Genomic DNA, 25710 nt, shown 5'->3' with positions numbered 1-25710 from the left:
GATTCCTTCTCTTTAGCCCCCAAGAACTCCTTCTTCCAAAAGCCAAACCCCTGTACACACTGTGCACTTCTGAGTAGGTTGAGATAGGGCAACATTGGGCTGTAAAGCCTTGGATCAATCTATAATTTGAATATTGCAACTACAGAGGACTTGATGTTTTTGCGCTTTTCTGGGAAGAGATTATAAAAAATTTATCTGGAAAATGTAGGAGGGAATCAGAGGCCCAAGAGGGGATGAGAGGGCAGGGAGAGTGCCACTGATGTCCCGTGAACCTCCTCCGAGACATTAGATTTAAGGTGGAGACAAACCAGGGAAGAAATAAGAGCTTGTTAGGGTACAAGAAAACGTGTGCCAAAAGAAAACCAGAAGGAAATATGCTCCTTCTTCCACCACCCAAAGTCCATCTCCAGAGCTAACCACATTGCTATGGTCCACGTTCTAGCTTATTATGTTTCTAGGGCTCAGGAAATAATAAATCCTCTTTAGGGCCTGTGTTTCCCTCCAGTCCCTACTTCTCCTGTTGGAGAGGAGTCTCATGAAAGATCTTGCACTTTGGACACACGATTTTTAACTGTTTATAATCTATAAAAACCACAGGGCACAGGAAGTAATGTGCTTACAGTGTGGTAGTGGAGATAGATGAAACAACAAGCATTGAGGTAAGTATCTGAGTCAATCTTAGGAAAAAACCAGAGAAGATATGAAAAACTGTTGGTTAAAATTTGTAAAGAGAGTTCATATAAATGTTAATACTAATACAAGAATTTCCTTATGTATCACAGCAAATATGTTGACTGTAACAACAATAGAACATAACCATGATTATCATCAGTATATTCAGTGTAACTAAAATGATATCTATAGCTATACAATTCCATGTCTTTCTATTTAGACATCACTGCCTATATACAACACTTTGTAATAGATCTAAGACAAGAAGCAACAACATAGAAAAGGTCCTGTTCTGCCTTCAGACAACTTACTGTTGTTGGGTGCAGGTACGGATAAGGAGCGATATTCAATGACAGTATTATGTGATAACAAAGATGATAAAGGAAAAAAATGCAATTTTTATAAAATGTGGAGGATTTCATTGCACTTGAAAAGCATCATGACTTTATTGGTCATTAAAACAAATTTTATTCCTACTCAAGAAACTGAAACTGTAAATATGGATCAGGAATTACGTCTATATAATTTTCACTTCCGGCATCATAGATATAAGTGAGTCAGAAAGAGTTTACAAGCCAAGATTAGCTTACGCTTCTGTGGGTTACAAACAATATCAAAATATCTGTGCTTTAACTGGAAAAACATCAATTTCTTAGTTCCCTACATGTCTCACTTCAGTTAATATGTGAGGATTGGTGTGCTCTTCAGTCCTGTCTGTCAGTGACCCATGTTATGGAGCTTCCACCATTATGTGGCTGCAATATTTGGAACACGTAGTCAGAACAAGAACACAGGAGATAATAGGGCATGAAAGCATGTGTAGGAAATATAAAATGTTTCAGTTCTGCTTTTGATTGATGGTGTAGAAAGGACCAAATGTTTCCCAAAGGATGCGGGGAAAAGTTGACAAATTTTGGAGGTGTGAGTACTCAGTGAAAGATTATACTGGAACAGCACCATCTATAAACCTCCATGTTCTCATCTGCCTATTAGTTGCTGGGTAACATGGCACAGATACAATCTTACCACAATTAGTCTCTGGAAACCTTCCATTCTGGCCTGTCTGGATAAGGAGCAGAAAATCATAATTAACTGATGGACTTATAAGATTCAGTAACATTGTGGAAATATTTTCTCAACAGGTTCACACTGAAGAATCTTTTATTCATTTTACTTTTACTATTCACAATGACAGCCAGTAATACTCACTGTGCCAGCTCAAAATTGCAGGGCTTAATAACGGATTATCTTCCCCATCACACTCTGTGTTACAAGAGGTCAGGTGCCAAGACTTTCTGGATCATTATTTTATCCCTAGTGACTTACTTAGGATCTGAATATAAGATAAGCTTAATTAATAATTATATGATTGAATTGAAATTCTGAGTATTCAGGCAAGCTGTAGAATGTATCATTGTAATTCACATTCTTCTTATTCAAATATTATTCCTGGAGTAAACTGGGAGAGGAATAAGAATATAGAGATTGGGTGACTAGCTGGGGCAAACCCTAGAACATACTGAAGCATCACCCTCCTCTGGTATCCTACCTGGTGGCCTCCCATTGTTATTGTTTCTCAGTTTCTATTCTGCTTCCTTTGTTTCATTTCTGCTTCTAAGAATTTAACTTTCATTTCTCACCCAGCTCCTGTGGGGGAACTCCTCTGTGGAGAGCAGTCCTGTGGTTTGTTGTGTGAATCTGACCACATCTGCACCTGATCTCCACCAAGTCAAGACTCCTGCACTTCTCCTGAAGGTGTGTAAGGTACTTTGTGAGGGCAAAGGGCAGCAGTCTTTGGGAGGATCAGATTGAATGTGTCTGAGTGAGTTTAATTGTGGTTTTGAAGTTGCTCTGAAACAACAAAAGGATTCGTCTTGTAGGTTTGCTGCTAAGGTAGCAGAAGAGGGGACATAGAGTCTGGGAGATGAGCGAACTTTAAAAAAGAGAGGTTTATAAAAGCAAAGTTTGTTTCTTGGAGGGACCATTATTTCTCCAGGCTGTTACCCTCATCTTCTTTCTATTCTGTAGTTTTGACTTTCTACCCCACGAAGGTGAGCCAGAATACTCTTTATCTCAGAAGCAGAAAATTCCCTCCTCCTTTCCTCTAGAAAAGCTTCTGAGATGGAGCCCTGTTTTCCTTCTTCATAAAAGCTCAAGCTCCTGGTGAGAGCCAGCAGAGATGAAAGCCCTTATCTGGACTCATGTTGGAGGGAAAAGGATATTAGGGGCTCTGCCAAGCATATGATCCTCTTTTTTTTTTTTTTTTTAAAGATTTTTATTTATTTATTTTTCCCCCCAAAGCCCCAGTAGATAGTTGTGTGTCATAGCTGCACATCCTTCTAGTTGCTGTATGTGGGACGCGGCCTCAGCATGGCCTGAGAAGCAGTGCGTCGGTGCGAGCCCGGGATCTGAACCCGGGTCGCCAGCAGTGGAGCGTGCTCACTTAACCACCAAGCCACGGGGCCGGCCCGCATATGATCCTCTTGAAGCGCATATTCTTCCTCTAGTCCTGATAACTTCTATGAAGCTGTCCACAACCTTCCTGATAAATTACCAGCGCTTTGGACAGCCTGATGAGAGGGACTAGATGATCAGATGCTTCCCGTGTCTGCAGCTCCTGTGTGGTCACTTGTCTCTGGAGTTCCAGACACAGGAACTTTGTTCTCTACTGAGTGTCAGGGCTTACTCGTACTTCAGTAGTGTTCCATGACCTTCTGGGGAGAGATCTTACTTTAGAACTTGTTCTTCATTATCTTAGACTCACCTTTCCGTTGCTTATTACCTCAACTCCTTACTCAAATTTCCCTTGCAGAGAGCTAACACAAGGTGTTGGTCATTTCTCAGAAAGAACTCCCTCTTAATCTCCCCTGTGAATACTTTGTTCCTAAATCTCTATGTTACAAATATTTTGATGTGTACTTTCTTTTCCTCCCACTTTTCAGAGGTCATGAATCTGTGCCTTACACCTGGACAAGATCCATAGATGGTATACATTAATTATCTTCTCAGTGGCTACAAAAGGCCCAATAAACAGGAGGAAACAAATTTTAAAATTTTTTAATATTTTGGATTAAATTCACAAGAACAAAAGCAAACAGCTGTGGTACAAAAACAAGTGTGTTAACATCAACCGAACATACAACAAATGCTAAGTGCCAACAAAAGATTATATTCTGGGTCAAAGGAGAGAAAGTAAGCAAAGAATAAGAGAGTAATGTAGTACATAAAAAGATGAAACTCACTCCAGTACAAATGGACAACAAATAAAGAACAGAAACAATAAACCAAAAGGGCTGTAATGGGGCACCAGATCTATGTGCCCTGGCAAAGCGCTTTGCAATTTTAAATAGATTTCAGGTTAGGTGTCAGTGTGGGAAGGTGATTTTGAGCAGAGTCTTCTAGGAAATGATGTGTTTAAGATGGATTTTTTTTTTTTAATAATTTTATTTATTTATTTTTCCCCCAAAGCCACAGTAGATAGTTGTATGTCATAGCTGCACATCCTTCTAGTTGCTGTATGTGGGACGCGGCCTCAGCATGGCCGGAGAAGCGGTGCGTTGGTGCGCGCCCGGGATCCGAACCCGGGCTGCCAGTAGCAGAGCGCGCACACTTAACAGCTAAGCCATGGAGCCGGCCCTAAGATTGATTTTTGTCCAGAGTGGTTAAGGAACATAACAGCAACCAGGGTGGGTTGGGGAAGAGTAGGAGATGGGCTGAGAGGAATGAGGCCATAGGAGGTGATGTGTAATGTGATCCTGATTAGACCACGATAAAGATGGACTCAGGCTGAATGACATGCATTTGAGCAGAATAGTGACAAGATTGATGTATACTTCTAAAAATCATTCTGGCTGTTGGCATGAACAGCGATGAGAGCAGACTGTGTGAGACCAATGAAAGTATCAGGGACCACTGGGGAAACTATTCCTGGAATCTAGGTGAAAGACTCCATTGGATGGAACCTAATTTGAAGAGAATGCTATAGGATTTTCAGACAAACTGACTGTGAGAAAAAGAGATGAGACTAGGGGTAGCTTTACGAAGATGGCCTCTGTTACCAAATGACTTCTTTGAAACTAATGCAGGGAGCTAGAGTGCGTGGGAAGAGGGTCATTATTGTGGGGCAGATTAAACCCTGGACTCTAAGGAGCTGCAAAAGCTGGAGGAAGACAAGGTGAATGTGCTAGATGACTTGGTAGTGGCTAAAGACTAGCTGGTCCAGCAGAGTCAGTAAGTGAGAGAGCTCATCTCAGATCTCGAGCATCAGATGTGGGGATCATCAATAGACACAGAAGGTAAGACTTGGGATGGAGCTCCTACACATGAGATTTGGGGAAAAACATGGAGACTAACTTTTTTTCCCTTCTGTGTCCCTGCACTTTCTTCCTCCTGGTGATATTAAAAGGTTCCTTTCGCCCTTGAGTGCCCCTCTCTGTCATTCGTTTCAAGAGTCATAGGAAAAATTCAATGTACAAATGATAAGGAAATTCCCATTATTATTAATTTATAAAAGGCAATGGAAAAATTTGGAGAGAAGATTGTTTATAGTCTCCCATTAGCTAGCATTTGTAAGGCCTCTCTTCACTAAGCTTAGTTACAAGCAAACAACACAAATCTATGTTTTTGTTTGATTTTTTTATTGTTGAGGAGTGACAAATGTAACACTACAACTGAGTGAGGGGTTTGCATGTATGATTACATGTGTGTGTTTCTGTGTATATGTGTGTGTGTGTGTGTGTTTGTGTTACCTGGGGAAGGATGTGGGGGCAAATCTATAGAGACTTGATGGAGGAATTGTACCTAGTATGAATGTTAAATTATTTTCCTGTGGTATTAGCAGTGTGACTGTGATCTTAAGCTGTGAAGTGTGTTGGGAAATTCAGGAAATTTCAAATTTTTTCTGCTTGACTTCTTGCCATTCTCCTTTACTAGCTGAACAAGAATCTCTTTTACTTAACTTTTGTTGCAATACTGGGTAATAATTTTCATCTGCTGGGTATTTACCTCTGCCTTAAAAAAAACATATTTCTTGAGGTATAATTTACATATTATAAAATGAATCCATGTTAAGTGGATCAAGGATTTTTAGTAAATATATTGAGCTGTTAAAATATGAACAAATTCAGTTCCACATTTGCTGAAAAGACTCTCCCTTCCTCCACTGAATTATTTTGGCACCTTTGTCAAAAATCAGTTTGCTCTAAATGTAAGGAATTATTTCTGGATTATCAATCTGTTACATGCATGTATATATCTATTCTTGCACTAATACTCTGAGCTTTTGATTACCGTGGCTTCATAAAAAACTTTGAAGTTGGGTGGCCTAAGTCTTCCAATTTTGTTCTTCTTTTGCAAAATTATTTGAAAAAAATTTGAAGCAATTCTATTCAATTCTATTTCAAAACAATTCTATTCTAAGTCAGTTGTTCTCTATGGGGACAATTTTAACCACTCCTACCCCAGGGAACATTTGGAGGATGCTACTAGCATCTAGTGGGTAGAAGCCAGAGATGCTGCTAATTCTCCTACAATGCACAGGGCTGACTCCATGACAAAGAATTATCCAGGTCAGAATACCAGAAGTGCCAAAGTTGGGAAACTCCACCCTGCGTCCTCTGAATTTTCCATGAAAATTTTGAGATATCTTGTTAATTTTTATTAAAAAGCTTGCTGGGATTTTGATAGGCATTGTATGGAATTTAAAGAACAATTTGAGGAGTATTGCCATCTTAACAATATAAAATCTCTCCATTTATTTAGATTTTCTTTAAACTCCATCAGCAGTATTTTGTAGATTCCAGCACAGAAGTCTTTTACTTATTTTCTTCAATTTTTGAGTTGATTCATTTTGTTTCTATTGTAAATAAATGTCTTAATTTCTTATTGGATTTTTCATTACTCATAATCAAAAATACAGTAGATTTTTATGTTGATCTTGTATCTCACAATATTCCTGAACTCTTTTGCTGGTTTTAGGAGTGTGTGTGTGTGTGTGTGTGTGTGTGTGTGTGTGTATTCCTTGAGATTTTCTACGTACTGAATCATGTCATCTGTAAATAAATCCAGTTTTACTTATTTTCCAATGTGGACATTTTAATTTCTTTTATTTGCCACATTTTTTTCTTTTATCTTTCAGTTTTTTTCTTATCTGATCTAATAAATTCTTATTTTATGCTTTTCATCTTTCTCTATTTCATGTTTATGAATATGATGTTTTTCCCATTCAAAAGTAGATAGCCAGAGGTAATACTCAGTTGTCCAGGGATAACCAGGTGAAACTTGGTAATGACACTAACTCAGAAAAAGTATAAGCCCAGAGACAGAGCACCAATGTGATCATTTGAGTTCATCAGATCAGTTATTTCTGAAGCCAGATAGATTACTGGATATTTCATTTATTTGTTTTGGCACAATCTAATTCTATCTTTTTCTAATCAAGCCTGTTTGATTTTGTATATTGTCATTTGAAATAAACACAATGCTGAGTAATTTGTAAATGATTCCCTGTATTTGTTGGGCTGCAAATGGAAGATGGAAGTGAGGCGGCTCTTACACAACCACTTATTGTATAGTGCGACTATTGACTTTGTATGTGACTATCTTGTTTGGCCTTTAGAAATGACCTATCATAGGGCTGAGAAATTTCAGTTCAAGTTGCTAAGACAGGCTCTTTCATTTTGGAACCAAGTCTAGCTTCTCTGTTCTCAGGTCAAGTTAGTGCCAGCAAAGTCAGAGAGGATGAAACCACAGTATGAGTTATGCCTGGGACTAGTGAAGAGCCAGAGACTGAGACAGCAGTCAGAGAAAGGTCAGGGAGTAAACTTCCTACCTGAGATAGGGCACAAGGATATCACTATTAAAGTCTGTTCACTGGAATGCAGATTAGGGAAAGGGGCTGATATCCTGTTTTGGATTCACTCTAGGATAATGTCCACATGCTAACAAATAAGCTAAACGAATCTGTTAGACTGGAAGAGATCTCCAGTTTTTGTTACTAGGTCATGTAATTGGCCATAAAAATAAAGCAAAATGACACAACATTTTAGGAAGTAGTTGGGAAAGATAAATCACAATCCTGGGAAATGATTCTCGTGATTTTTCCATTCCTAAGGCAATAACAGACTTTAACATGCAACCTGCAAGACTGTACGTACTGGAAAACTACAGTCACATATTGGACATTTTCTACGAATTCCTCTTGCATGAGGCCATGCACCACTACTGACAAGAATAGATCTGGGGCAGCCAGGTGGGCCAATCAAGAAACTTTTTGAGTTTTGGCTGTTCTTCAAATTGTTGTAATGTATGACAGCCTCGTGGTGTTTACCCTCCACAACTTTGCCAACCAGGAGTTCAGATAACAATTTCTATGTTATCTGGATTATTTTTTGGCAATGTCTGGAATGGATCATTTTATCATATATACATTGGTTGCTAGACCATGAGAAGCTATTGTTAGACTGATAAGGATGAAAATGACAGAAATTGTGGCCTTGAAAGTAAATTTGAATAGTAGATGAGAGTTTAGATCTTCTACTCTAGAAAGTAGCTGTCATTCATTTCTTTTAGCAGCTTTATTGGGATATAATTCACATATTATAGAATTAATTCATTTAAAGGATAAAATTCAATAGTATTTGGTATATTACATTACTAAATTTTTAAAACAATTGTGGTAAACATATTGCTTAAAATTTGTCATTTTCACTATTTTAAAGTATATACTTCAGGGACATTAATTACATTTACAGTGTTGTGCAAAAATCGCCACTACTTATTTCTAAAATTTTTCATCAACCCAAACAGAAACTCTGTAACCAGTACGTAGTAACTCCCCATTCTCCATTCCCCCTCACCCTAGTCCCTAATAACCGCTAATCTTTCTGCCTATATGAATTTCTCTATTCTAGGTACTTCTATAAGTGGAATCACACAATATTGATCCTTTTGTGTCTGGTCTTTTTCATTTAGCACAATATTTTTAAGCTTCATCCATGTTGTACCACGCAGCAGAGCTTCATTCCTTTTTATGGCTGAATAATATGTTATTGTGTGTATACACCACATTTTGTTTCTCTCTTCATCTGTTGATGGACATGTGTTGTTTCTGCCTTTTGGCTATTGTGAATAATGCTGCAGTGAACATTGGCCTAAAAATATCTGTTTGAGTCCTTGCTTTCAATTCCTTTGTGTATATACTTCAAAATGGAATTGATGAATCATAATAGTAAGTGTTTAGCTTTCTGAGGAACCACCAAACTTTTTTCCATAGTGGCTGCATCATTTTACATTCATACTAGCTATGTACAAGAATTCCAGTTTCTGCATATCCTCACCAATATCTATTAATTTTTATGAATTTTTTGCCATCCTAAAGAGTGTTAAGTAGTATCTAATTGTGATTTTGATTTGCGTTTCCCTAATGCCCAATAATGTTGAGCATCTTTTCATGTGTTTATTGGCCATTTGTACATCTTTTTGAGAAATGTCTATTTAAATATTTTCCCCATGTTTTGAATTGAGTGGGTTTTTTTTGTTGTTGAGTTGGAGGAGTTCTTTGTATATTCTGTGCATTAATACCTTCCCGGTTATACGATTTGCAAATATTTTCTCCCTTTCTGTGCACTGTCTCTTCACTCTCTTCAGAGTGTCCTTTGATGCACACAAGTTTTTACATTTGTGAAGTCTATTTATCTATTTTTTTATTGCCTGTGCTTTTTGTGTCATATCCAAGAAATTATTAACAAATCAAATTTCATGAAGAGTTTTTACTATATTCTCTTCTAACACTTTTACAGGTTTAGATCTTAAGTTTAGATCTTTTACTGATTTTAAGTAATAATTTATATATGATATGTTACCCATTTTTAATATTCTTGTAACTATTGTAATATATTTGGCCATATTTTGGAAATGACTTGGTGAAAATGGTGTGGAGGTGGAATTCACCTGTGGGATGAACTGCATGGGACCCTTGTTTGTCTGTCCAACCTCAAATCAAATACCTTTTTTTTTTGTAACAACCTCTTGGATTACCCTTTGTAGAGCCCTCTCTACTCTTAGTTCATGTAGTTGGTTAGGGTTGATAAAATCAGTAGCATCTAGGATGTATTTGTCTCTCAATTCTAGATAAATAAGCATATCTGGTTCCTATATATTTACCAATGATGCAGTAATTATTTTAATCATTGACTCAATTCAGGTCAGTGATTTCTATGCTTTAGAATTTTACTGTCATGACTAGAAAGAGAAATTCTCTTTTCAACCAGGTAATATATCAGAGATTTTCAATTAAACCAAGACATTCAAGTTGACGCCATATAGAGTCTGAAAAGAAAGTCAACATAGCAGGTAGAAAATAAAATTTTGAGAAGAAAGAACAGATGCTGATGACAAGAGTTTTACTTAAAAACATAGTTGTGACCAAAGTTCTACCTGCCTCCTTAATTTCTTCTTCTTTCTTTTAAATTTAAGTCAGTTTTAGTTGGGTTTTTGTCATACACAATAAAAACAAAAAAGTCTATTATATAAAGTAAGACTTTTCCTGAAGAGGTAGAACCAACTTGTGGTCAAGTCTTTGCTATAAAACACATTAGGCTGGAGAGTGGGAAACTAAATACATTGGTACAGGGCCGACCCCGTGGCTTAGCGGTTAAGTGCGCGCGCTCCGCTACTGGCAGCCCAGTTCGGATCCTGGGCGTGCACTGACGCACTGCTTCTCTGGCCACGCTGAGGCCGCGTCCCACATACAGTGAATAGAAGGATGTGCGACTATGACATACAACTATCTACTGGGGCTTTGGGGAAAAAAAAGGAGGAGGATTGGCAATAAGTGATAGCTCAGAGACAGTCTTCCTCGGCAAAAAAAAAGAGGAGGATTAGCATGGATGTTAGCTCAGGGCTGATCTTCCTCACAAAAAAATAAATAAATAAAATAAGATAAATATATTGGTATAATTCTGTTGAAAAAAATAAAGCAAATAATGGACATAATGGGGAAAAGATCTAAATTAGTTGAGGATATGGACTGGACTGCTTAATACAATACTGAAATTCAGGGTAAGATAGTATAATTTCTAAGGCAGTGATGGGGGGCTAATAGTAACATTCTGAACAACAGCATGTGAATAGTTGGGAAATAGTTGTGTTACGTTTTAGACTTTCTTTGGTGCTGGTTCCTGTTGCTTATTTCATACTTAAAAATTGATGAGATCACCTATAGGTAGTGTGTAGGTGGTATATAGAGTAAGTAGAGGGAAGCCAGAGAAACATTTACTCGAAGTATTTGTTTGCTTGTACCTGCAGCAAAAGAACGTACACTTCTTGAGGACTGTTATGAATTATTCATCTTTGATTCCTCAGAGCCTGGAATAATGTCTGGCAAATAGTAGATTTCACCTTTGTTTGTCTCTGGAATAAATAAAAGCATAATGAATTAATGATGCCTTCTCATAAATGTACTTAAAACAGTAGTAGGCCTCTTCTTGTCCTTTAAAATATGTACCATCTCCAGACACGTGAAGTATCTTTCTAACCTCCACAAATGAGTCCTCAAAGATGGTTGGTCAGGGTCTCATCTCTACATTTTTTCCTCAATATTCTGACCATCTATTTATTCACACTATATCAAAGAGCGCTAGGTATGTGAGGAGGAAGGTGGGTAAAACTTTGTAAGGTAGGAGACCTTATCACTCCTTCAATGATTGTCAGAAAAAATATGGGATGTGTACTTAAATTTGAATTTTAGATACACCACACACCATTTTTTAGTAGAAGCATATGTTAAATATTGCAGGGGTTGTGCTTACACTAAAAATAATTTGTTATTTATCCAAAATTAAAAATTTAACTAGCCTTTTTTTTTTTTTTTTTTTTTTTTTTGTAAATCTAGCAATTCTATCCTTGACTCATGTTTTTTCTCTTCTCCCCAGGATATGATTAACGTTGTAAGAAGGTATGTGTGCGAGACCAGGTATTGTCCATTTTTCTGTGAAGACAGAATTGCATCCACGAGTGTCATCTTGAGATCAATCAGAAATCACAGAGCTGGAACAGTTGAATATTACATTGTTTCAAATTGCTAATCACAGATGAAACTTGTCAATGGTAGGGAATTTGGGTGGTGGGAGGTCACAGAATTAGGGCCAAGAGAAGCATTAGAAATGAGAGGTTGCTGTATCAGGACTCCATGACTTCCCTCATTTTAGCCAAACCTCAGTCTCTGCCTCAGCTCTTGTTTCCATATTTCTTAGGTACATCTCTTATTGCAGGGATGATCCTGTCCTCATTATCCGCCATTCTCCCACGTTTTACACAAGGATGGCTCCTTTACATTTACTTTTCCTTCTGAGAATAGAAAATAAGGTCTTTGAAGGTGGTTTTCTTTGGATTTCCAAAAAAATAGACTCAAGTCTTAGGGAATAGTGGCTCTTATCCTGGCGCCAATACTTAATCTCTCCTTGCTTACACATCTTAGCATCTCACAGCAAGAATGGTTTTCTTGTGTCTAAAGTTGACTACCCACCTGGCAGCATCAAGATCTTCACAAACATGAAATTCAGACCATTATTAGTTTGGTTGTCATAACTTCTTTTCCAAATATTTGTAACATATCCCCTGAGAATGTGACCTCAAATGTTCATATCTGGGCATCTGTACTGGGATAACAGCCTCAGGAGACCCTTCAGACTTTCAACACAGGAGCCCCACACTTGATAACCTAAACCCCTCAGTGGCCAGGTTCTGGAGCCTCTCTACTCACCATCTGGGACCTCACATCTCTGGCCTCCTCCTGGTGGAACCCCTGAGGTGGCAGTGACTTCTCCATGTATCAAATATTTTTTTAGAGTCATAAAATAACTTTTAAAGGCACCATTATTTTATCTAATTTTATTTTGTTTTTAATAGGTAGAGAGTATGAGGTTAATTTTTCCATTTTAGAAGGAACAACATGAGTTTCTTTGAGGTGAAGACCTTCCCAAGATCACAGAGAGTAAATGGGAAGGTATACATGAGGAGCATATTTCTTCTGGTTGCACTGTCAGAGCTCTCCTCTCTACCCTCTTCAAGCTCTTCAGTGAAGAGGATTTAAGTGCATCAAGGGAGTGATAGGTGAGGGAGACAAGGGTCTTGGAGAGACACAAGGTCAGAAATGTGGGACTATCACAGTTCTGTGATTTGTTCTCTCTAGGAGTGAGACCTGGGCCTTCAAAAAGCCAAAAATTGTTTCCAAGAAACTGAAGCATGCATTGGGAGCTCCAGATCTGAGCGAGATGCTTCAAGTGTTTAAAGGTGAGGAGAGCCAGGGGAAGGGTGTGCATGTCAGATTGTTGTAGTTTCTGGGCAAAATGGGGCAGTGGACGTTGTTTCTCGATGAGGGTAAAAGAGAAGAGGTAGGCCTGACAAGGAAAGAGAGATCCTGTGCTGAAGATGAGATCAGATATAAGAGGAAAGGCCAGGTGTCTGCTTTGTCTTCTCATGCAGCAGTTCATAGCCTCACAGGGCTCCTCTACCCCGTCCCCACTCTAGAGAGAAGCTAAGTAGCAGTGTTTACTCCTTTGCTTCTAACATCGTCCTTGCAACTTTTGTCATGTCAGAGCTCATGGAGATCCAATGCTACTGGGATGGAAGAAGCTACAGGGTCTTCAAATATCCCTGTTCTGATCCCTTTTCAGAAGTTGTGGTTACTACTAGTTTCCATGATCCTAGCTTCATGTGTCTTTCCCCAAACCTGCATACATGCAACAGTTCATAAGTGTCCTACTCATCTCTGACCCATCAACACAAATTCCTCCCAGTCAATTCCCAATATTCCTCCTGACAATGTCACAAGACACTCCCATTCTATGTCCCTCACCTGATCCTATAATTTTTCCTACAGTGGGTGTGATGCTGAATCCAGTCAATATCGTTTTGAATACTGTTGTATCTGCAGATCAGAGACAAATGAGTGTTTTGCACCATTTTATGTTTAGGAATATATCTCCATGTGATTTTTCTGCTTTTGATGTCTTTGACCACCAAAGTTTCTACTTCGAGAAATATTACTGGGAAGTAGGAGATTGCCTGATCCTGGTGTATACAGTAAAACAAGTAACCTCAATAGAAAAAAGTGTTCTTGGTTTGTTTTCGACCAAAAAGTAAACCATCCAAATGTTTACTTCAGGTACAGACCACAATACAGCTACTGGGTTTTAGAGTTACAGAAGGAATATGAGTCCAAGGCCTTTGAGGACTCTTCAACACCTGATCCCAGGGTCTTGAATTTTTCCATGGCTGTTCCTCCCCATTGTGTTGGAGTTTTCCTAAACTATGAAGCCAGCGCTGTCTGAATTTTCAAAGTCAATTTTCAAAGTCACTCATTTACAAGTTCTCTAAATGTCACTTTTCAAAGACAGCCTATCCATATTTCAATTCATGGAAATGTCCAGCCCCCATAACTCTGTGCCCACTGAGCTCCTGGATCTTCTTTTTCCATCATCCCCTTCTTGTAGTGCTCCTTGTCCTGGGTTTCATCTCTATATATGAGCTCATCTGCACCATTCATACCATCTCTTCCTTGTTGTCTCCTTTTTTACTTTAGAACTTTTACTAATCCTTGGGATGTACAGTGTATCTAGTTACAGTTAAGAGAGATGCTTGTTTATCATTTATCTCTTTTTGTATTCTCAAAGAAAGACGTCTAATCCTTCTTAAAGACAGAGCAGTATTGATATAACATGTTTGCCCTCCCATTTCTCCATATTTTCCTTTATCATTGATCTGAAGAGACATGGCAAAGCCTGTCTGCCACCATCCATGTTATCTAGAACAGTCCATAATAATCTCATACTCACCACCAAAAACTAAGGAGTCTTTGAGGGTATGTCAATTTGTTGCCCAGGATACACCGGGTTCATCAGGGAGTCAAGGAAAGGAAAATATAAGCAACATGTGTACCCAGAGTGAAGATTTTATGTACAGAGTGTTTGAGTTCAAATCCTGTCTCTTCTTTTACAAGATGTGTAATGATGAATAAATTCTGGGTTTCTTTTTCCTAAAATACAAATTAGGACTTAAAACTGCACCCAACACTTAGATTGTTGTGTGAAACTAAATGCCACTCAATGTAAAGTAGCTATTTAAGTATCCTGTACGATATAATAAATATTTTCTCTCATGATTACCGAAAAGTATAAGCTGCATCAATGTCCTATGTGACAGATACGGTAATTGATTCTACTGAAGTTTCATTTCTCAAGGTTCCAGACTCTGCTGTCAAGACCACTCCAATTCCAATCTTCTTCTATAGAACTTTTTATGCCAAGGCTGGGCCTGTTTTTAAGGCCCTTTATTGGAAATGGGTCGCAAAAGTGCTAAACTATGAAAGTCCAAAATCTGTCCAGAAGAGGAAGCCATGTCTAGGGACACCGATTCTTAAAAGGGACACCATTATAGTGTTCAGGCCTTTTCCTTGTGGTAAAACACTTGAGTATACAGTATATATAAATTCTTATGCACTTTTGTCTTCTTTTCTTTTTTACCCAGTTTCAAATTCAGGATGAGGAATATAGTTACCAGGATAGCAAAGGTACAGATTTTCTTAGAGAAGTATGTATTATAACCTCGGGCAGCCTGGTGCCCAGAGCCCACATCAACATATAGAAGGGTAATAACTTGACCAATGGAATGAAAAAGATAGAACTTGGCTCAGGAACGTGTGTGTGTGTATACCTACATGATTATATGTAGGTATATATAATATATATATATTATAATCAATCTCAGAAAAAAAAAATTGTGGTGAGGACACTTAACATGAGATCTAACCTTTTAAGGAATATATAAGGAGCTGCTGCTCGACAGTTATAAAGTTTCCATTATGCAAGATAAAGAAGTTCTAGAGATCTACTATACAACATTCCGCCTACAGTCATGTATCGCTTATTGGACGGGGATATGTTCTAAGAAATGCATCATTAAGTGATTTCATCCTTCTGCAAACATCATAGAGTGTACTTACACAAACCTAGATGGTATAATCTATTACACACCTAGGCTATATGGTACTAATCTAATGGGACCACCATCGTATATACAGTTCATCATTGACTGAAATGTCATTATGCAGTGCATGACCGTGGTTGAGAATACTGTGTTGTGCACACAATAAGTGTTTCTTCGTTACAAAAGAATATTTTACCTTCTTCAAAGGTAGTTAGTCATTTTTAAATTTTTTTATTATTTATTAATTATTTTTTTATTTTATTATTTTTATTTAATTAATTAATTTATTTTTGCTGAGGACTATTTGCCCTGAGGTAACTTCTGTGCCAACCTTCGTCTATTTTGTATGTGGGTCACTGCCACAGCGTGGCCGCCCCCAGTGGAGGTCCATGCCCCAGGAACCGAACCTAGGCCACCCAAGTGAAGTGCACTGAACTTAACCACTAGGCTACAGGGCCAGTCCCCATTTCTTTATTTTAATTACTGGAAAACCCTCTTTTACTTATATGAATATACTAGGTATAAATTGATTTAACATTCTTTTTTATTTACACAGTAGTTCTCTTTCAATGGAAAATCATTTCTGTTTCCCAGATAAATCATCTCCTCTCTTCAGGTTGCTGGCTCCCATCATGACTTACAGTGATGGGGGAGGGTCAGGAGTTCCGTCATGAGCTCCCTCAGCAATTGTGTATGTCGGTGTTTCTTCTCCTGGTCAGCCTCACTCTTTCCAGTGAGCTGAAAGGCTACAGTAGTCCTCAGGAATGAAGTAAATCTTGTTCTCCTCCTCCAGTGAGACAGCAGGGCAGATGCGGCAGCATTGAGCTTTCCTGCAGCACATGGTGGTTACCGTTACCCTGTGTCTTTTGGCATTTTCATTTCCAAATCTTTCCCAACAGAAATAGTGGGCTCCTTGGCCAAACAGTGTCTGCTGTGGTCCCTGTTTCACAAGAAACCCTTCAGTTCTCCATTCCAGGTTAGACACATCCAGTCTCTCTCCACACACACACACACACACACACACACACACACACACACACAGCCTCAAACTCTCATCCATGGGCACTGGGGGAAATTGATTCTTATCCAAATTCCCTTTGACCTCTGCTTTCCTGTCACCCTATTGCTGCAATTACTGAGGCCATAACTCATTAAGAAAATCAATTCAAGTTGTGAAACAAGTTAAAAAGAACAGTATGTGAGCAAACAGAAAGGAAAAGTTCGAGACATCCTTTTATTTTACAGCATCTCCTTCCCCTAAATGAAGCCCTTTCCTCACAAGAGTATGAAGCCTATAAGTAGATTCTTCTCAGAAAATGTCCTGAGAAGGAATTATAGACTCAAAATAAAAAGTTAATTTGGCATTAATTGTGGGTTCTCTCATGAACAAGTTCTCTGAGCGGCAATTACTCCATCTATTTCTGGGACCTTAGGAATGTGTTGGACTGACTGTGAATTTGGGTGATGAGTCACCACAATGAGAATTTTGGGGGGTTCACGGGAATCTCAGGGAATAAAGAGGCTTCATTGTTCAGATTCATTCATAAACAGCAAGCAGGCAGTAGTAACTACAGACGTTACTAGTTGGTGACCAGACATTTCTAAACTCTGAGAACCTGAGATCCTTAGTGGAATAGAAACATGTGATCTGCACTCAATGATATAGATTCCAATGACCATCCATTTTGCCCAAGGATGATGATGGGGGATCTATTGATCCTGAATCTTAATCTCTCCATACTGTCCTACCCCAGGTCTGTTTTCATCTCACACCTATAGCAACTCGACCATGCCTCCCAGTGCTATGAACTCTCCCAGACCAGGTGACTCATCTAGTCACCCAGGGGTGGGAAGTGAGGCATCATTTATAACCTTAGAGTAGTTTACGGGGGGAAATTATTGTAAAGGGATCTTTAAAGATAATTTTCTAATTACTCACTGCTAGATTATGAAATATAATTGATTTTCAATATGGGTCTTGAGTCCTATGACCTTGCTTAATTCACTTACTAATTCTAGTAAGTTCCTCTAGATTTACTTTGGTTTTCTACAAAAACCATTTTGTCATCTGCAACTAGAGACTTTTATTTCTACTGTTCTGATATTTATGCTTTTATTTGTTTTCTTTCCCTAATTTTTTGGACTAAGTCATATAATTCAATGGTGAATATGAATGGTGCATGTTTGCATGTTTCTAATAATAGAGAGAATGTATTCAATATTTGACCATTAAATATGATGTTAACTGCAGTCTTTGTCATATTTCCTTTTATCAGATTAATTTACTAATTTATCCTTATCATGAGTGGGTATTGGATTTTGTGTGATGCTTTTCTGCATGTATTTAAATGAACATGTGATTTTTACCCCTTTGTTTCTCATTTAATTGAGCTACCTTTGTAGTTTTTGTATTGTTGCATTTTAGTAATTCTTCTGTCTTTCAAACTGATGTCGTTACCTTGATGTTTGTTACAGATTATTGAGGCTCTGTTCATTATTTTTATATTGGATAATTTTTATTAATGCCCTTTAAATTCACGTGTTTTCTCTTATGATCTTTATTTTCTCCTAAGTATTCCCTAGACTTGTTTTTTGAGTGATTATAGTTTTTAGTTTTAGTATTTCAATTAAAAAAAGAACTATTTCTATTTGTCTTTTGACATCTCTTATTTGCTCGTTATTATAAGCATATTTTCTTTTACATCCTTCACCCTAGATATAATAGTTGCTGTGAAGTCCTTGTCTATTAAACATATCTTGATTATTTTGAAGTTGGTTCCACTGATTGCCTCTTCTCTTGAGTATGAGCCATGTTTTCCAGTTTCTTTGTATTTTGAGTGATTTTAGATTGTATCTAAAATACCCCCAGGGGAATTGTGAATGAGCAGTAGAGACTCTGGTTTCTGTTTATTTCTCTGAAGAATATTATTATTTTTTCTTTTCAGGCAATTAACTTGGTTGGACTCAAATTCTTACTTCTCCCCTGCATTTTGCAGCAGCTGAAATCTCTGTTCAGTTCTCTTAGGCCTATTTGGGCGGTTTCTCATCTCTCTCACACATGTGCAGTTCAGAGATTTGGTCAGAGTTTATGTGTACAATTTGAGATCTCATCTTCTGAATCCCTATTTTACAGATATTCTCCACAATTTCCAGCTGCCCCAAATAATTCTTCTTCTTCTTCAAGCCAATAAGTCTGTATGTTGCTAATTGAGTTTTAACTATCCCACCCACTACTGACTGAGGTCTGCCTTCAAATGAAAAGCCATAAAACTGGAAAACTCTTCCAAAACTGTTCCCTTATTCCAAATGTCTATCAAATTGTAGTTTCCCACTGCTTTTGTCATTCTCTAGTGCCTTAGTCTCCACTATTAGTCTATTAGCCTCCACGCCCCATTTTTTCTTTAAACATCTGTTCAAGGTTTATAATGCTGCGCTATGGGTTAGGATGCTGCTTTGTTGGAATGAATACCTCCATTAGTGGGTACGGAACCTCAGTTTAAATTGCTTTGCGTGTTCAGCAATGATAGTATGGAGTATGGTGGTTAATGAAGAGATATTAAGAATAGGTGTCTTTTTAGGTATATTGTATGATTGACACTGGAGTGGAGTGGAGACCTCAGAGAGTAACTGTATTGTGAGGCAAGCATAGCACTAGCAGTATTGATTGCAATGTTCAAAAGAAAGGAGCTCTCTTCTCCAAAGAACTCTTCTCTATCCAATAATTCTTTCCTTCCCAATCCTCCCACAGTTTAATATCACCTTTTTTTTCCTCTCCCTTTGAATCTCTGATATCCTTGGTGGATATCATGAGACTTTCCTAAGAAGCATTAGGTTTGCAAGTGAGTCATATCAGGTCCTATTAAGATACCTGAAAACGTGGGCCAGCAGGAAACCTGAATTCACCATGCTCCTCTCAGCACACACAATTTTTCAACAGAGCTGAGCATGTTGGCATGCTCCACATTCCAGCTTATCATGTTCTGAATTATAGTGGAAAAAAAAAATCCTTCTTAGTGCTCTGTGTTTCCCCTCAAGTCATCAAATCTCCTGCTTGGAGGGAAAGCTAATGAAATATCTCTCCTTGGCCTATGGATTTTTAAATTTTCCCATTTGAGAAAACCTTAAAACAAAGTACGAGTTAATTTGGTTAAAGTGTGGTAGTGGACACAGATTAGACACCTATCTGAGTAATCCTCAGGAAGAAAACAGGAGATATGAAAAATTGTTGGTTAAATTTTGTCAAAGGGGAATCATATATATGTTAATAATAAGATGAGAATAGCTGAATTTCATTATGTAACAGCAATTGTGTTCATAGCAAGAATAGTAGAATAGAAGTATGATTTATCATCCAGATGTTCAATTCAGTTAAATTGGTATTTACAGCTATAGGTCTGTATACCTATCTATTTATCACTTACATGAAACTGCTTCTAGTAGATGTGAGTCAATAAGCAAGAAAACAGAGAAAGTCCCTACCTGACTTCATGAAACATGCAGTTGAGGGTACAATGTAGGGTGGGAGTGGAGATCACTAATGATGGTAGTACTGAGAACACGAGGCTTCCCATTGTAGTTCCCTCTATTGCCCTCCACTTATATATTTTCATTTCCCACCTCAGGGTATACTGACTGAGACCTCATCTCTAGGAGAAATCCTAGTTCCAGCAATAACTTCCTGAGAAATCCTAGCAAAGGATGCCCTAGAGAAAGAGCCTATGGAATCTCCATGGGGCCACAACCCAGGCTTCTGTACCAGTTCTGCGCAGAGAGAAGTAGAGAAGAGTGCTATGCCTGGCCCAGCTCAGGGATGAAAAAGATGCTTTGAGAAAGAAATAGGGAAAAGTCAGAGAGTTATTTGAAGCTTAATAATTTAAGATCTGTCATGTAATGATGTAGGATTTCTGCACATCTCACCACTTAATTGTAGCACCGTGTCTTCTCTGGATTTGGGAGCCTTAATAGTGTGACAGCTGCCCTGCTCCACAGCTTCTTTAATGTTTACTAGTCCTACGGATTTCCAAGTTCAAACTCAAGGATCAATTAGGTTCCTGAAAAACCAATAACCTTGCTCCTCCTTCTCTTTGTGTCCTATCTGCCACAGAGAAACAGAGCTCAGCTGAGAGATTAGGAGCAAGAGGAACACGTGGGAAGAATTTCTGTAAGGGGCATCTTTACAACTTTTAATAAAACAAAATGAGATATTTGATTGGTGTTAATAATGTGAAAAGATGTCAGGGGAAGTGGCATGATAACAAGATCCTGAGACACACGAGAAAAGGGGGTTAAAGTAGGAGTGTCTATTTATTAAACCACCTTTCTTCCTGTGAAAGGCATACGGCGCCCCAGACTGACTCGCTGAGATGGTAGATCCTAGTCAAAGCTTTCTTTTTCACCCTGACTCCCCTTATCTGACAAGATCTTATGGATTACAGTTGGCTTGGGGCATTATCACATCTACAACATCCTCCTTGTACCCTCAACAGTCCCAAGTCATTTAGGCACACATCTTTTGAAATAGCACAATTCATCTGTGTCATTATCAAGATCATTATCATTATCACTTTTCATTTGTACCACTTAACACAGAGTTTTAGAATTTTTTTATTGCTACATTACTTTGAGTTTTCCAGAGAAACAGAAGCAATATGATATAGATATATCATATATTGGCTCACATAATTGTGAAGGCTGAGAACTTCCAGCATCTGCTGTCTGCTAGCTGGAGACCCAGGAAAGCTGGTGGTGTAATCAGTGTCTCTCTGAAGGCTTGAGAACCAGGGTAGCCAGTGGTGTAAGTCCTAGTCCAAGGTCAGGAGAAGACCTATGCCCCAGCTCAAATAGGCAGGCAGGACAAAAGGGACAATTTTTTTTCCTCTGTATTTTTGTTCTATTTAGGCCTGCAATAAATTGGGTGTTGCTCACCCACAGTGGGGCGGACAATCTAGTTTACTGAGTCCACAGATTTAAATTCTAACCTTATCTGGAAACAACACCCTTTTAGATACACCCACAAACAATGTTTAATCTGAACACCTTGTGGCCAGTTGTGTTGACCTGTAAAATTAGCCATCATGATTATTTTCCTGCATCATTTTTATTATGCTAAGATATAGAGATGTGTTAAATAGTATAGATGATGTTGCCCAACAAAGGACACTTCATACAGTTTCATCTTCCCAGTCTATTTAGGAAAAGTCTCTTTTTGACCATGTAGAATCCAAGTTCTAAAGGTCAGCTTCACTGTGCTTCCACTGTGATAGCCCCTCTGAGTGACCACTTGAGGTAATTTCAGATTTGGATAGCCATTCCCTCTCACATGACCTAATAGGATACATACTGGCCAGATTCACTTTGCTTAGCTGGTGGATGCAGGACAGGAGAGAGCCTGCAGGTGTGGCTATCTCTGGTGAGCCATCAGTGTGGATCCTCACTGTAGTGAAGAAGGTAGTTTATTCTCTTAGTGACAGCTTATTTGTAAGGAAACAAGACAAGGTGAGTGTGTGTGAAATTCAGTTGCCTAGATAATCCTAGTGCCCCACAGGATGAATTACATTGAAGAGTCAGAAAGAGCTTCTAGGACTAGAACTGAGACAGGAATAAGAATGTAGGCACTGGACCATCTGGCCCAGGCACAAAATTCTTGTCGTTTCCCAGGGGCCTCCCGTTCGTCCATAGTGTCTCTTCTCCTTTTGTACCTTCCTCCAAGTATTTAGCTTTCATTTTCACTTGGCTCCTCTGGATTTCTGTGGAGATCAGGCTCCTGGTTTGGTGAGTAAATCCTGACTGCTTCTGCCCCTGGCCTGCCTTTCTCTTCTTCAAGGAATTACGACTTCTCCATTGGTGTCTGAAGGTGAGTTGACTAGTTTGTAGAGGGCAGAGATTGGGAGACTTCAGAGGAAAAAACTGAATTTGCCTCTGTGAAGTAATTTGTCTTCAGGAAGTTGTTCTGAAGGCAGAAAAAGGCCCAATTTGCAGGCTTCCTGCTGAGAGTGCTGACTGGAGTGCAGTCTGGGGAAGGGTGGTGTTAAAAGAATGGAGGTTTTGAGAAGTGAAAGGCTTTGTGTATTTCATGGAGGGTTGTTCTTTCTTCACGCTTAATTTACCCACATCTCCCACCCCTTCTATAATTTTGAATTGAACTTTGATGAGGACAGCCAAACTCATGGAATTTTCAGAGATAGAAAGTCCTTTCCCCCCAAAACTGGAGCGAAGGCAGAGAGATCTTTGAATTCTAATAGTTTAATGCCTATCAGACGCACCGCTTCTCCGGCCATGCTGAGGCCGCGTCCCACATACAGCAACTAGAAGGATATGCAACTACGACATACAACTATCTACTGGGGCTTTGGGGTAAAAAAGGAGGAGGACTGGCAATAGATGTTAGCTCAGAGCTGGTCTTCCTCAGCAAAAAGTGGAGGATTAGCATGGATGTTAGCTCAGGGCTGATCTTCCTCACAAAAAAAATAAATAAATAAAATAAAAAAAAAATAAAAAGATGTCAGAAGAAGTAGTAGGATAACAGGATTCTGAGACCCATGAGGGAAGGGAATTAGAGTGGGAAGGGAGTTAGAGTAGTTGAGTCTCTGTGTTTACTTCCCCTTCCTATAGAAGATACAGCTGCACCCAGCTTACTCAGGCATATGGGAGACACCAGTCAATCTCTTTTCTCACCCTGACTTCCTCTCATGCGACACAATCTTACTTTCTCAGCGTCGGCTTTGAAGATGATCTCTTTTGCTACATACTTTTGTCCCTCTCTCGGTCGTAAGTCAGTGTTAGGCACCTGTCTTCTGAACTCATACAGTACACCCCTGTCATGCCAGGCATCACAGGGATTTAGAATTGACTTTTTAATTTTCTTTTTCAGTTTTTAATTTGCTGGTATTATAGCATTATATACTATAATACTGTGTACTATACTATACTATACTGTACTATATGTTATATGATACTATATACTATAGTATTATAAGGAGTTTATATTAAATAGCATTAGATGACTGCCTGGCAATAAAAACATAGCAGAATTTCATTTTTCCATTCCATTCAAGGAAACTGATTCTTTCCATTTGACGTCAGTAATTTGCGGCTTCATCATGCTTAGAGAAACAGTTTTATTCCAGTCACAAAAGAAGAAAGTTCTGTTCATATCATTATTTTTTGGACTTTTACATAGTTATTGTCTGTTAATGTCTTTTGCTTCTCTTTAGCTGTTATCTCTGGGATATTTCGAGTTTGTATTCTCATGAGCTCAAATGTCAGAAGACCAATGTGTAAGGTGCAATCACCTGACACCTATGGCAGCCAACTGATCTGGGAGTTCTATCAGACACACACCACTCATGTTCCCATATGTATCTCCCTCATTGCTGTGGAGCCCTTGGGTCACTGCTTAGGCAGAGGCTGGGTCATCCTCCATGTGAGAGGACTCTAGGTCCTCTGTACATTGCTCTTTTGTCCATGGTGGCAGCAGCTGCTTTGACATTAATTCCTTGTAGCCACATTGGGAAAATCAATTCTATAACCCCATGGCAAAATGCATGCTCTGTTCCTCCCTCCTCTATAGACTCTTGATATGTCTCAGCATTGGTTGGGTCTTGAAGGGGATAAGAAATTTTTGGAGGCCTCACCCCCATGTTTGGATCACAGCTTGAGTCATAAAACATGGGTAGACACTATCATAGAATAACTACCCCTGGTGTAATGTCCACCTCAGATCTCGCTATTCATCAGAGCCTGATCTGGGCTATAGTCTCTGCAACTAGAGGCTAACTACATATGGCCTCTGGACTATTTTCAGTATCTGTACCATTAGCTGGATTGCACTTCCAGTTCATCTTCAGCCTCATTCTTTATCAAGTTCACTTCACGTATGATGAACATGGCACAAGTAGACACTTTTAGTAAGTCTAAGTTTATCTCCATGCAGCATCTGTAGCTTTTCTCTTCCCTTGTGCAGAGGAAAGGGAAAATTTATTTGTTGTCTCATGCTAGAGATCCTTTTCCTGTCAAACCTTGACAACTTTTAAGACATTCATATCTACCGAGATGCTCCCTTTCTTTGTTTATAGCTCAGAACTCCTGATTCTAGACTGTGGCCACAGGGCAATATTGAGTCCAGGTCGGAGAATAAGCATCATTGTACTACCACTCTGTGTTACCCCATCTAACTGACCACCAGCATCAGTTTGTAATCTGGATGGCCGTTTCCATACACGTGACCTAATAAGACATAAAAGGCCAAGTTCACTTAGCTTAGCTGGGGGATACAGGACAGCAGACACAGTAAGCCAGCATGGCTGCCTCAGGTGAGTTCTCAGTGATGGACGTTACAGTGGTACAGGAAATGCTTTATCCCTGTCATCTTAGCTTTTTAAGAAGCCAGACCGGTGGATGTGTGTGAAACTACCATAGGTTAGATAAGCCTAGTGCTACAAAGAACTGATTACCTTGTGAAAACCAATGGGCACAGCAACCAGGGACTTAAAAAAAAACACATTTTGGTTGTAAGAGTCACATTCCCCTTGTGAAAGATGAGGTCAATACTTAACTAACTGGCATTCAAGATCTATATAAAGTCTTCCCAGTCCACAAGCACTTTACACATAAGGCCATTTTTATATCAATGCAGCTGAACTTCCAGTTTATTGTAAGCCAGTAGGTTTCCCAGGGAAAAAAAAACAAAACTTACTAGGAGAAGAGTAAGCCAATATTATCTTTAAAGGAAGAAAGAGCTCAGGCCTGATGTTAACCCTTTGTTCCCACATATCCAATCTAACTCCTAGTCCTATCCTTCTACTTTGTCTTGTCTCTCACTCTCATCTGCTGTTCTCCATTTCCTTCATCACCTTGTCTCTCAAGCTATCATCATCTCTCCCCTGAGCAACTGTACATGCATCCTCACTGATCTTCCTGATTCCACTTTGGATCCATCTAACATTTCCAGCCCAAGTCTTAAGCTAAATATGTCCCCACACTACTCTGATGGGAAAACATTGATAATTCCTCCTTGCTCTTGGAAAACAGTCCTGAAATGTTCCATAATTTGTG

General features: G+C 38.8%; 1 pseudogene; it reads left to right on the top strand.

The window, feature by feature from the left end:
* The first annotated feature begins 4541 nt into the window (after positions 1-4541).
* On the top strand, positions 4542-14254 carry LOC147916601 (E3 ubiquitin-protein ligase TRIM22-like; annotated as a pseudogene).
* The last annotated feature ends 11456 nt before the right edge of the window (positions 14255-25710 follow it).

The sequence above is a fragment of the Ceratotherium simum genome, chromosome 7, assembly GCF_057802395.1.
Source record: "Ceratotherium simum simum isolate JZ-2026a chromosome 7, ASM5780239v1, whole genome shotgun sequence".
Taxonomy (NCBI): domain Eukaryota; kingdom Metazoa; phylum Chordata; class Mammalia; order Perissodactyla; family Rhinocerotidae; genus Ceratotherium; species Ceratotherium simum.
This window is presented reverse-complemented; position numbering and strand designations above follow the sequence as displayed.